The sequence below is a fragment of the Herpailurus yagouaroundi genome, unplaced genomic scaffold (assembly GCF_014898765.1).
Source record: "Herpailurus yagouaroundi ecotype Mexico unplaced genomic scaffold, PumYag 28, whole genome shotgun sequence".
Taxonomy (NCBI): domain Eukaryota; kingdom Metazoa; phylum Chordata; class Mammalia; order Carnivora; family Felidae; genus Herpailurus; species Herpailurus yagouaroundi.
This window is the reverse complement of record NW_024412376.1, coordinates 85,354,231-85,366,883: the sequence shown is the minus strand read 5'-3', so window position 1 is coordinate 85,366,883 and position 12,653 is coordinate 85,354,231. Positions and strand designations below refer to the sequence as shown.

General features: G+C 38.3%; 1 pseudogene; it reads right to left on the bottom strand.

The window, feature by feature from the left end:
• Positions 1-3,198: 3,198 nt before the first annotated feature.
• Positions 3,199-3,931, bottom strand: LOC121038157 (40S ribosomal protein S4, X isoform-like; annotated as a pseudogene).
• Between the last annotated feature and the right edge of the window lie 8,722 nt (positions 3,932-12,653).

The following is a 12,653-nucleotide window of genomic DNA, read 5'->3' as shown; positions in this document are numbered from 1 at the left end:
ACAGACTGCATCCCATCCATCCCTAGCACCTGGCACAGTTCTCGCGGAATTCCTCATCTCAACCCTGACCAACAAAATCCTCCTCAACCTTTTCTAGAAATCATTAGAAAAAGAGCCACAACCCAATAGAAAACTAGGCATAGAGTATTAATAAAAACTGCCCAATAAAATGGAGATAGAGACATGAAACTTAACAGAGGCTTGTCCTCACTCATAATAAGTGAAATATGAGTTAAAACTACAATGAGATACTATTTTTAAACCGTTACACTGGGAAACGTTCAAAATAAAAGTTTTCATTCTGTCCATATATCCAGTCCAGTGATAGTGGGTTCTTTGTATGCTGTTACAAATGAAGTGTTAGTCCAAGAAATAGCTCTGCCAGAGTTCTCCTGTTGGGAAATGAAACTGATAAAGCTCTACAAAACCCTGTAGGGCTGTGGGTGAAAGGAGACTGCAAACCTTAATTATTGACCTGAGCATCTACCTCGTCAGAAACATTACATGTTATATCATGTTCCTTCTCCAGGTCTTAAAAAACCTGCTGTTTCCTTTTCCTTCAATTTCCCACCTTCACCTGAAGTCTTTCTCTCTTTAACGCCACAAAATGGGCCATGCCCTTCAGATGGTCATATTTTTTTTACCTGTCTTACTGCAAAGAGGAATTAAACGGACTATGTATTTTCCTCTCTCACGCTGTGCCTGCTAGTTAGATACGTACATGTCTGTTTTCTCACAGATCCAAGTGGCTTATTGCATTTCTCCCCCAGATATTCACCTCCTGTCTCTTAGAAGGATTGCACTTTTTCATTCCGATCATGTCAAGCTTGGTTTTGTAACTTGCATTGGTCAGTGAAATACAAGCACAAGTGACATAGGCTACTTCCACTCAGAAACCTCAAGACCCATCATACCCAAGATAGGACAGCACATCCATTCATTCACATACTGCTCACACATCACCATCTAATTCCTTCCTCTCATTTTTTCCTCTGCTGCAAGATCATCCCCAGATCAGTACGTCCTAAAAATGGCTTGTTCCTTCAGTCTGGGTCCTGGAATAAAAATGACACAGAACAGAGAGACAAGGAACATAAAACATGAGTGAAAAATAAACTGTTGTGGTCTTAAGCCCCTGAGATTTGGGAGTCATTTGTTACTGCTCTATACAACCTAGCCCAGCTGCCTGCTAAGTCTATAAACTCCAAAGCATCTTATTTCCCTCTATGTCCCAAACAGCACCCAGCAGAATCTTTTGATTAGTACTTTTGTGTAGCACACATTCAAAAAAAATTGGCTGAAAAGAATTGTTCTCTTTCGTCTCTCTTTCCTTTCTGAACAATTTAGTCCAGAAGCCATTATGAGGGGCCATGGAAGGTAGGTGTTTGGCTGAAATGTGAACAGATGCAGTGGCCCAGAGCAGGGTGCCAGAGACTGAACAGGGTGAGAAGATCAAATAAGAAAATATACTATGGATAATGGGAGTCAAATTTCCCCTTACCAGAGAAGGGAGTTACAAATAGGGAAAGGGAGAAAATTATAATGAACCCTATATTTTTGGATTAGAATGGAAAATATTAATGTGAACACATGGTTTTTAATATATGTAAATAGATCAACAAGTACAATTGCAAGTGCGTGTGTGTGTGTGTGTGTGTGTGTGTATACAAATTGCTTAACTCTGTCCCTGGAAAGGGATAGCAACTCCCTAATAGAAATGACCACACCCAACACCCAGGTCTTCCTTCTCAGTACCATTCCCCACTGAAGAAATCAGAGATCCTTGGGAAAACAGCTGATTCCAGAGTTCAGATGGAAAAAGTAAATGATGAGCCTGGAACATGTTGTTCAGTCATAACTAAGGAAGGGCTCCAAAAAAAAAAAAAAAAAGTCACATGTCAAAAGGAAGCCAGTTTGAAGAGGTTCCCACTGGCTAAATCTGAGACAATTAGAGTACTAAAATAGAGGAATGAATTAAAACCTATGAAACAACAGAGAAATCCATTATATAAATACATAAATATTTAGATAGATAAATGGAGAAATTGAAGGTTTGATGAGGAGCAGAACATTTACATAATCTTAAAGTACATCCCCTCAAAATATTCACTAATTACTAAGGAAAACACACTAAATTTACACTGGAGAAGTCCAGCAAACACCTTCAGGATCAAGTGATCTAAGCTAACATCACCAGTAATGAAACAAAGCAAAATGTGTCTGCTGACAGACCACCATGAGCCACAGGACCACTTCCATGATATCCCTGCCAAAGAAACGTAATCCAGATCTACTCATGGGGAGGTATCAGACAAACCCAAACTGAAGGATATTCTATGAAATGACCCTTCTGTCACGCTTGAAGGTCCAAACAAAATCACTATTAAAGTGGCTTCATCTTCAAAAAGAAGGTTAACAATAAAATACTTCATATTCATGAAGAGGTAGATTTCCTTGTTAATTAAGGATTATACTCTCTTTTCATCCGCAGTTCTAAGTGGTTTTATACAGCTTTATTACATTTATTTCCCAAGGGTAGCATGCCATAGGGGTAACACTTGATCTAATAATTCAACTATAGCAGGAGGTAATAAGGTTCTCCAGAAAAACAAAAGCAACAGGATGTGGAGATGGAGATGAGAGAGAGAGAGAGAGGGAGTTAGAGAGAAAGAGACTTATTTTAAGGAATTGACTCACATTATTTGGAGGCTTGGCAAGTCCAAAATCTTCAGGGTAAGCCTGTAGTCTTGAAACTCTGGAAGAAATTGCAATTTGAGTCCAAAGGCAGTCACTGGCAGAATTCTTTCTTGCTTGGGGAGGTTGGTCTTTTTCTATTAAAACCTTCATCTGATCAGATGAGGCCCACCCACACTATAGAGTTAATCTGCTTAATTTAAACTCTACTGACTTAAATGTTAATCTCACTAAAAGATACCTTCACAGAAACATCTAGAAAAATGTTTTATCAAATATCTGAGTCCCAATGCCTAGCCAAGTTGACACATTAACTATCACCCAGGGAAAAAAGAACCACTGTTATTGTTCTGGACATATGTGTAGAATAAGACCGCATCACTTTGGATTCAAGGTCATTCACTTTGGTCTCATGTCATTCAGTGATACATATACTTTTTTTTTCATGCTGTATTATCTATAATTAAGTATAAAGACTTCCAATTATGTCACCTAGAGACTGTTTTACCCACTGCTCTGTGTAGCCACCAGTCTCTTGTCTCTCTTTTCAGCAATGGTGAGGCAGATACCCTTTCCATGGGGAAGAGAAATCCATGTTTTTTTCCCCTTTATCAATAACAAAAATGTTGGAGAGCCAGGTGGCAAAGCTGTTGCCATTGGCATCTTTCACATGAACTACATCAACAGATGTAGTCTCTCTCTGTTGGTGATCACGCCGATTCTTCCCAGGTCAGCACCTCTGGGCACCATATACAGATTACCAGTGTCAAAGTTGATGAAATCTGTAATTTCTTCAGTCTCCAAAACAATCTGAATGGTGTCATTCTCCTTGGTGAGGGGATCAGTTTAAAGGATGGTGAGAGCATCATGGGTCACTGGATGAGGGATTCCTTTTGTCCCCACAAAGATCTTTCTCACTTTGCAAAACTTACACTTGGCCTCCTGAGGTGTAATCCAACAAACAGCAAAGTGACCCTTGGTGTCACAGATCATATGGAAACTCTCCCCAGTCTTGTCAATGCTGATGACATCCATAAAACCAGCAGGATAGGTTATATCCGTTTGGACTTGCCATCAATCTCAATAAAACACTGTCTACTGGTCTCTCATCTTAATGGAGACCAGTAGATGGATGAGGCACAAATACACCAGTCAGTTTATCCAACGCCTAATGCTTTGGAGGTGCTATGCGCTTCAGATGCTGCTTGGGACCACGAGCCACAACTGTACTAGGCATGAAAAGTATATGCAGTGATGTATATACTTTTAGCTCATGGTGGTTGTTTTTTTTTAACCTTGTTTTCATTTTTAGGAGGAAAAACAGCCTTGAGCATCATCAAAGTTTGGGCTCTTTTTGCCACAGTAACTAATGCATTTTGTAATTACCTCATTAGCATAAAGGTGTGTAGGAAAGGTTTTTTCCTAGGCATTCATGGAGGAAGAAAATGTAGGCCCATCTTCTTTTACAGACCTGAATCAAGAAAGGCTACTCTCAGGACCAGGTCTTAAGGGAGCTAAGGAAGAGAACTAAGATGTGAAGACATCTTTGCCTAAAGGTTTTCAGCTGATTTTACTTCGAACAGTCTAGTCCATTCACAATAGAAAAGAAAGATCAGAGTTCAGCCGTGGCAGAAATAACGACAAGCTACTCATTCTGTGTCAGAACATGATGCTGTTTCTTCTTCCAGGGACAGAAATGACACTCATATCTTGGATCCAACTTCTAATCATGAAGCCATGAGCAGGAAAATGAAAGCCAGTCTTTCATGGGGCTGATAGATGTCTTTGCCCTCATGGCTTTCTAGTTCTCTGGTTTCTCAGGAATATCAGCTGGGAAAGGATATGAATCTCCAGCAAAACAATCAGGAAAAAGTGAACTGAGCCATTTGATAATCATAATGATGATTAATTAAATATCTGTTTTGTACTAGATGTTTTGTACTAGATGCCATTCTGAGTACCAGGAAGACAAGATGACAAAACATGGCCCTTGCTCCTCAGTCTAGTGAGAGCAATGAGTGAGAGAACTACATGGAAAGAGTTAACAAACGCAAAGGGATATATGACTGTCTGAGGGTCTAGAAGGGTTTCACAGAGGAGGTGGCCTTTGACCTTCACCTTGGAAGATGCTTTAAAGCCCAGCAAGAGGAGTAACAGGAAACAGGATTTTAAGCGTGTCTGGGTGGCTCAGTTGGTTAAGCACCTGACTTTGGCTTAGGTCGTGATCTCACAGTTTATGAGTTCAAGTCCCACATCAGGCTCTCTGTTATCAGTGCAGAGCCTGCTTTGGATCCTCTGTCCCTCTTTCTCTTTCTTTCTCAAAAATAAATAAACATTAAAAAAAAAAAAAAGAAGAGGAAAGAGAGGATTCCAGAAACTTGGAGTTTATTTTTTATTTACTCATTTTATTATTGATTATTGAAGTACTGAATATTCGCTTAGAATATATGCAATGTGCCAAAAAATTTTAAAGAAGCCAAAAACAGTGACTCAAAAAATGACCTATAACTCTGATATCTAGAGGCAATACTATAGCAGTAATTACTTTGCCATAATTCCTTATTTTCTTTTTCTATGCATTTTAATATAAAATTGTGTTTACACTATATTTATAACTTTGTATATTGTTCATTCTTTTTTAAAAAATGTTTATTTACTTTTGAGAGAGAGAGAGAGAGAGAGAGAGAGACAGACAGACAGACAGACAGACCATGAGTGGAAGAAGGGCAGAGAGAGAGGGAGACACAGAATCTGAAGTGGGCTCCAGGTTCCATGCTGTCAGCACAGAGCTCAATGTGGGGCTCTAACTCACAAACCTTGAGATCATGACCTGAACTGAACTCAGACGCTTAACCGCTTAACTGACTGAGCCACCCAGGCACCCCTGTTCATTCTTAAAAACATATACTATCACTAAAAAACTTGTTATACCAATATTTGATAGCTTCTTAAAATCTCACTGGGTTTACCATATTTGTGTAAGCATTAATCTATTATGGATTTTTGTGCTCCAAATTTTCATTTATATAAAGCATGTTATTGTGTGTCAATTTTTTCACATTTTAGAAGTGGAAATCCTGGATTAAAGTATATGAACATTAAAGGATACAAAAATACTGATTTGAAGGGGCACATGTACCACAATGCTTATAGCAGCACTATCAACAATAGCCAAATTATGGAAAGAGCCCACATGTCCTTGACTGATGAAGGATAAAGAAGATGTGGTATATATATATACTATGGAATATCACTTGGCAATCAGAAAGAATGAAATCTTGCCATTTGCCACAATGTGCATGGAACTAGAGTGTATTATGCTAAGTGAAATAAGTCAGAGAAAGACAAATATCATATGATGTCACTCACATGTGGAATTTAAGAAACAAAAAATAAGCATAGCAAATATAAATAAAACACACAGATATTTAAAAATCACTCAGACCTCAATAGGTAAATGGCATGAACCACCAGTTCACGAAAGAGCATAATAAAACATTTAACTTTACTAGAAGTAAAAGAAATACAATTTTTCCTATTAAATTATCAAATATTTTTAAAATGATACTATTCTAGTAAGCTATACATTTGAGATTAGGCACTTTACTGAATGTATGCTGAAATCCATTTAAAGAAACAAAACAGATGGGGGCACCTGGGTGGCTCTGTCAGTTGAGTGACCGACTCTTGGTTTTGGCTCAGGTCATGATCTCACATTTCATGGGTTTGAGCCCCAAATTGGGTTGGGGCTGACAGTGGGGAGCTGACATTGGGGATCCTGCTTGGAATTCTCTCTCCCTCTCTCTCTGCCCCTCCCCTTCTCATGCATGCATGCACTCTCTCTCTCCCTAAAAATAAGTAAATAAACATTTTTTAAAGTATATGAACATTATTAATGCTCTTGACAACTAGCCATATCTTCTAGAAAGGTTGCAATAATTTAAATTATCACTAGCATGGTATAAAAGTGTCTTTATAACAAAATGCCTATCAACATTGCATAGAATTTTGATGGATTTCAGCATACATTCAGTATAGTGCTCTAATCTCAAAGGTATAGCTTACTAGAATAGTATCATCTTTTAAATATTTGATAATTTAATAAGAAAAATTGTATTGCTTTTATTTCTAGTAAAGTTAAATGTTTTGTTATGCTTATTAGACTCTTTTGTGAACTGGTGGCTCATGCCATTTATCTATTGAGGTCTGAGTGATTTTTAAAAAACTGTATATTCTATTTATATTTGCTGTAGATATTTTTCTCAGCTGGCTGTTTTTGTTTTTTTGTTTTCCATTTTCTCTGTTACAATTTTTGACAACCAAAGCTTTTATTGTTTCTATTGTTTGTGTGGTCAACTTTTTCAATCTTTTCCTTTGTGGTTTCTTTCAAGTAGAATTCAAAATATTTTTGAATTTCTTTGAGACTTCTTCTTTAACTCATGGATTAATTATATGAGTGGTTTTTTTTGATATCCAAATATTTGGGGGATTATCCAGCTATCTTTATGTTATTGATTTCTAGTTTAATTTAATTGTTATCTGGGCATATTCTTTGTATGATTTCTATGATTCTAAATTTATGAAGGTGTGTTTTATGACCAAAAATATGGTTCATATTGGTGAACGATCCCTGTAAGCTTGAGAAGAATGCACATTCTGTTGGTGTTGGATGGAGTATTCTGTACATGTCAATTAGATCTGGTTGATTGATAGCCCTGCTTAGGTTATCTGTATCCTTACTGATTCACTGCCTGCTTGATATATGAGTTACTAGCAGAGGGGCATTGAAGTGTCCAGCTCTAATCGTGGATTTGTCTATTGCTCTTCTCAGTTCTATCAATTTTTGACTCCTGTGTTTTGATGCTCATTGTTAGGTATATGTATGTTTAGGGTTGTACTGTCTTCTTGGAGAATTAAACCCTTTATCATGTATATAATATCATGTATATAAGGCCCCATTTTATTCCTGATAACCTTCCTTGCTCATAAGTTGGCTTTGCCTGAAATTAATAGAGATACTCCAGTTTTCTTTGATTAATGTTAGCATGGTATGTCTTTCTCCATCCTTTACTTATAATCTATCTGTGTGTTTACACATAAAATAGGTTTCTTATAGTTAGGTCTTATTTTTTTAAGCCACATTGACCATCTCTGTCTTTAATTGGTGAATTAAATTGGTGAATTAATATTCAGACTTTCACAGTAAAAGTGTAGTAGGGTTCCTGGAGATAAAGACCACCAAAATGTGGGGGCTTCCCCCCAAACTGTGGTCCCCAGGATCTTCTCACTCATATTAGTCCACAATTCAGCCTCTGGAAACTCATTCAAAATTACCATTTAACTGTATAATTTTTTTTTAAGTTTATTTTTGACAGCGAGAGACAGAGCACAAGTAGGGGGAGGGGCTGAGAGAGAAGGAGGTACAGAATTCGAAGAGGCCCCAGGGCTCTGAGCTGTCAGCACAGAGCCCAACGTGGGGCTCAAACTCACGAACCATGAGATCATGACCTGAGTTGAAGTTAAACGCTTAACCAACTGAGCCACCCAGGTACCCTAAATATACAACTCATAATTGACCAATGTCAGTGGAAATTTAGACAAGGAGATAATGACTCAACACCAAAAAGATCATTTGTTTTCAGATACAGAACTGTGGTATAAGCATTGCATCTAACAAGTCTCTATGAAGCATCCCTATAAAATAGATTTGTTTCTATGGACACTAAGAAACACTTGGCCTCCACTTTACACTTACAGAAGACCTCACAGAGCCAAGTCCTGGGAGCAGAGAGCCAAGCAGAAGTGATTTGCAAAGCAGAGTGGCCTTTCCTGCAGCCGCCTGAGCTATGCATCTGGGGAGAGCAGCTAGCTCTAAGAGCTTCTCAAAAAACAGCAAACTAAGCATGAATTTATTTCTTATACCAAAGCACCCTCCCTTTATCCTGCTTGTGGCTTTGTCTGTATCTATTTCAAGCTACTCAGTTTACAGATCTAGCCAATGTCACACCATGTCATTATGCCATAAAAGAATTTCACGGTTCCTGTGTATACCTCCTACCTTCTGACTGCAGCAAGTGAAGAAAGATTCCAGTCCAGTTTAGAGAGCACAGTAAGAATCAGGACAGCTCTGAGTGAAGTCGACTGAACAGCCTCTCACCACTCACCAATAGGACAACTAAGTGCATTGTGCTAATTATATTACTGCAAGACTCAAGCCACAACAAAACAACAGTAATCCAGACAGTGAGGTACTGGCTTAAGGAAAGACATATAGATCAATGGAATAGAACTAAGAATCCACAAATAAACCCTTGTTTCCATAAGGATGTCAAGACAATTCAGTGGGGAAAGAATAGTCTTTTCAACAAATAATGCTGGGACAACTGGATGTTCAGATGCAAAAGAATAAAGTTGGGCCATTATTTCACAAAATACAAAATAAAAAATTAACACAAAATTAACACAACATTAAAGACTTAAATGTAAAAGCTAAAGCTGTAAAACTCTTAGAAGAAAACCTAGGCATAAATCTTCATCACCTTGGATTAGGCAGTCATTTCTTAGATATACCAAAAAGCACAAGTGACAAAAGAATAATAGACTTTATCAAAAATTGAAACTTGTAGGGGCGCCTAAGGGCTCAGTCGGTTAAGTGTCTGACTTAGGCTCAGGTCCTGATCTCAGTTTGTGAGTTTGAGCCCCACCCCCACCTTGGGCCCTAGGCTAACAGCTCAGAGCCTGGAGCCTGCTTCAGATTCTGTGTCTCCCTCTCTCTCTCTGCCCCTCCCCCACTTGTGCTCTGTCTCTCCCTCTCTCTCAAAAATAAATAAACATTAGAAAAAAATCAAAACTTGTATGTTTCAAAGGATACAATCAAGAAAATAAAAAGAGGGGAGCCAGGGTAACCCAGTTGTTAAGCTTTCGACTTCGGTTGATGTCATGATCTCATGGTCCGTGACTTCGAGACCCACATCTGGCTCTGTGCTAACAGCTCAGAGCCTGGAGCCTGCTTCCGATTCTGTGTTTCCCTCTCTGCCCCTCCCCCACGTGCTCTCTCTCTCTCTCTCTCTCTCTCTTAAACAAATAAACATTAAAAATAAATAAAGAAAAATAAATAAAGAACAATAAAACACAAGGAGTGGGAAAAGATATATTTATAAATCATATATATATAATTAAGGAATTGCATAATGAATGCATAAAGAAGTCTTATAATTCAGCAACAAAATAAAAATAATCCTTGAGGGCCACCTGGGTGGCTCAGTCAGTTAAGTGTCTGATTCTTGACTTTGGCTCAGGTCATGATCTCACAGTTCGTGAATTCAAGCTCCATGTCTGGCTCTGTGCTGACAGTGCAACCTGTTTGGGATTTTCTCCCTCTCTCTCTACCCCTCCAGCACTCCCTTCTCAAAAATAAGTAAATAAACTTAAAGAAAAACATTCTTGAACCCAAATCTTGGTTTTTAATACCATTCTTCGGTGGCATCAATAAAACGAACAGGACTCCTTGGAGAAATGATTGCTTCTACAACTGCAAGAAATACCGTACACAAAATGGCCCTGGAGCATATTATAGTGCCAGAAAGTAAGCAAGTGCTCACACACACACACACACACACACACACACACAATGATGGGGATATGTCAAAGGGACCCAGGAACCAACTGAAAAGGCTCTCAATGGCTTAAGTTGGAACAGTTGAGCAATACGAGAGATAAAGTAGTATTGCATTATAAACCAAAATATAAAGTAAATATCTAGGGGCGCCTGGGTGGCGCAGTCGGTTAAGCGTCCGACTTCAGCCAGGTCACGATCTCGCGGTCCGTGAGTTCGAGCCCCGCGTCAGGCTCTGGGCTGATGGCTCAGAGCCTGGAGCCTGTTTCTGATTCTGTGTCTCCCTCTCTCTCCGCCCCTCCCCCGTTCATGCTCTGTCTCTCTCTGTCCCAAAAATAAATAAACGTTGAAAAAAAAAAAAAGACACAATATACAAAGTTTAGAAACAACGCAGTTTAAAAACGGGCAAAGATCTGAAAAGACATTTGGCAGAAAGAGTACACAAATGACCCATAAGCACATGAAAAGATGTTCAACACCATTTGTGTATAGGGAAATGCTAATTAAAACCACAATGAGATATCACATCACTCCCACTAGGATGACTATATAATCAAAAAGGTAGACAATATCAAGTGTTGAAAAGGATGCAGAGGAAATGGAACTCTCATACATTTCTGGTAAAAATTAAAATCCTGCAACATAGGGGTGCCTGCGTGGTTCAGTCGGTTAAGTGTCTGACTTTGGCTCAGGTCATGATCTTACAGTTTGTGGGTTCAAGCCCTGTGTCAGGCTCTGTGCTGACAGCCTGGAACCTGCTTCAGATTCTGTGTCTCCTTCTCTCTTACCACCTCTTTCATCCATCCCTACCATCCCTTATGGTAATCATCAGTTTGCTCTCTAGAGGTAAGAGTCTGTTTTTTGGTTTGCCTCTTTTTTTCTTTGTTTGTTTTGTTTCTTAAATTCCACACATGGGTGAAATCACATGATATTTGTCTTTATCTGACTTATTTCACTTAGCATTATACCTTCTAGGTCCATCCATGTTGTTGCAAATGGCAAGATTTCATTCTTTTTTTATGGCTGAGTAATATTCAATTGTATCCATATACCGCTTTTTCTCTTTCCATTCATCTATTAATGGACACTTGGGATGCTTCCATAATTTTGGTTATTGTAAATAATGCTGTAATAAACATAGGAGTAAATATATCCTTTTGAATTAGGATTTTCATATTCTTTGGGCAAATATTCAGTAGTGGAATTACTGGATTATATGGTAATTCTATTTTTAAATTTTTTGAGGAACCTCCATACTGTTTTCCCCAGTGGCTGCACCAGTTTGTATTCCCAGCAACAGTGCACAAAGGTTTCCTTTTCTCTGCATCCTCACCAACCCTTGTTATTTCTTGTGGTTTTGATTTTAGCCATTTAAACAGGTATGAGGTGATATCTCATTGTGGATTTGATTTGCATTTAAAAGGAATAAAATATTAATATATACTAATACATTAATGAATCTTGAAAACATTATGCTAAGTGAAAGGAGCCAGAGATAAAAAAGCTATATACTGTATGATTCCACTGTTATGAAATGTCCAGAGCAAACAAATCCATAGAGACAGAAAGCAGATGAATAGTTTCCAGAATCTGGAGGAGTGGGAAATGAGCAATAACTATTAGTGGATACAGAGCTTTTTTTGGGGGGGTGATGAAAATTTTCTGGAATTCAGTAGTGGCAAAATTTTGTGAACATACTAAAATACACTGAAATCTAAAGAGTTATACACTTAAAATTGATAAACTAAGAAAGATAAGTTTCAAACTGTACTATAAATTGTCCTGACCATTTTCCTCCAAAGAAAGGAGGAAGACATGTGATACATATGTTATTTACAGAGAAATGAAGGCACCAAGTGGACAGCTGTACTGTCATCATCTCAATCAGAAATTACTGGGCTCCTGCTTTAGGTAGGACATGGATGAACCATGTTCTTAGGGAAAGTAACGCAGGAAAAGACATTCTCTCCCTTCATCGATTGGGGGTTCTAGGATTAACACAGAGGTCATTTCTATTAAACAACTAATGGAAGCTCAGTTGACTTTGACCACTTATTTAGAAAACTGCAAGCTCATTGTGATTTCTCATATCAGAATTGTCTGTTAATGCAGCTGAAAACATTAGATCTACTCTGCACTCACCATTTATATAGCTGCATAGAGTAGTCCCCACTTCTATGGGCAAATGGAATAAAATCCCAGAAGTCAGGCTTGAGCAACAAACACCTACATCAAGTGATGCTTTTTTGTTGTTTGTTTGTTTGTTTGTTTGTTTGTTAAGGTCAAAGAATCAATGCTTCATGCATGAGTCTTTTTTAACTGGGGAGAGAAGGGAGGCTACCTG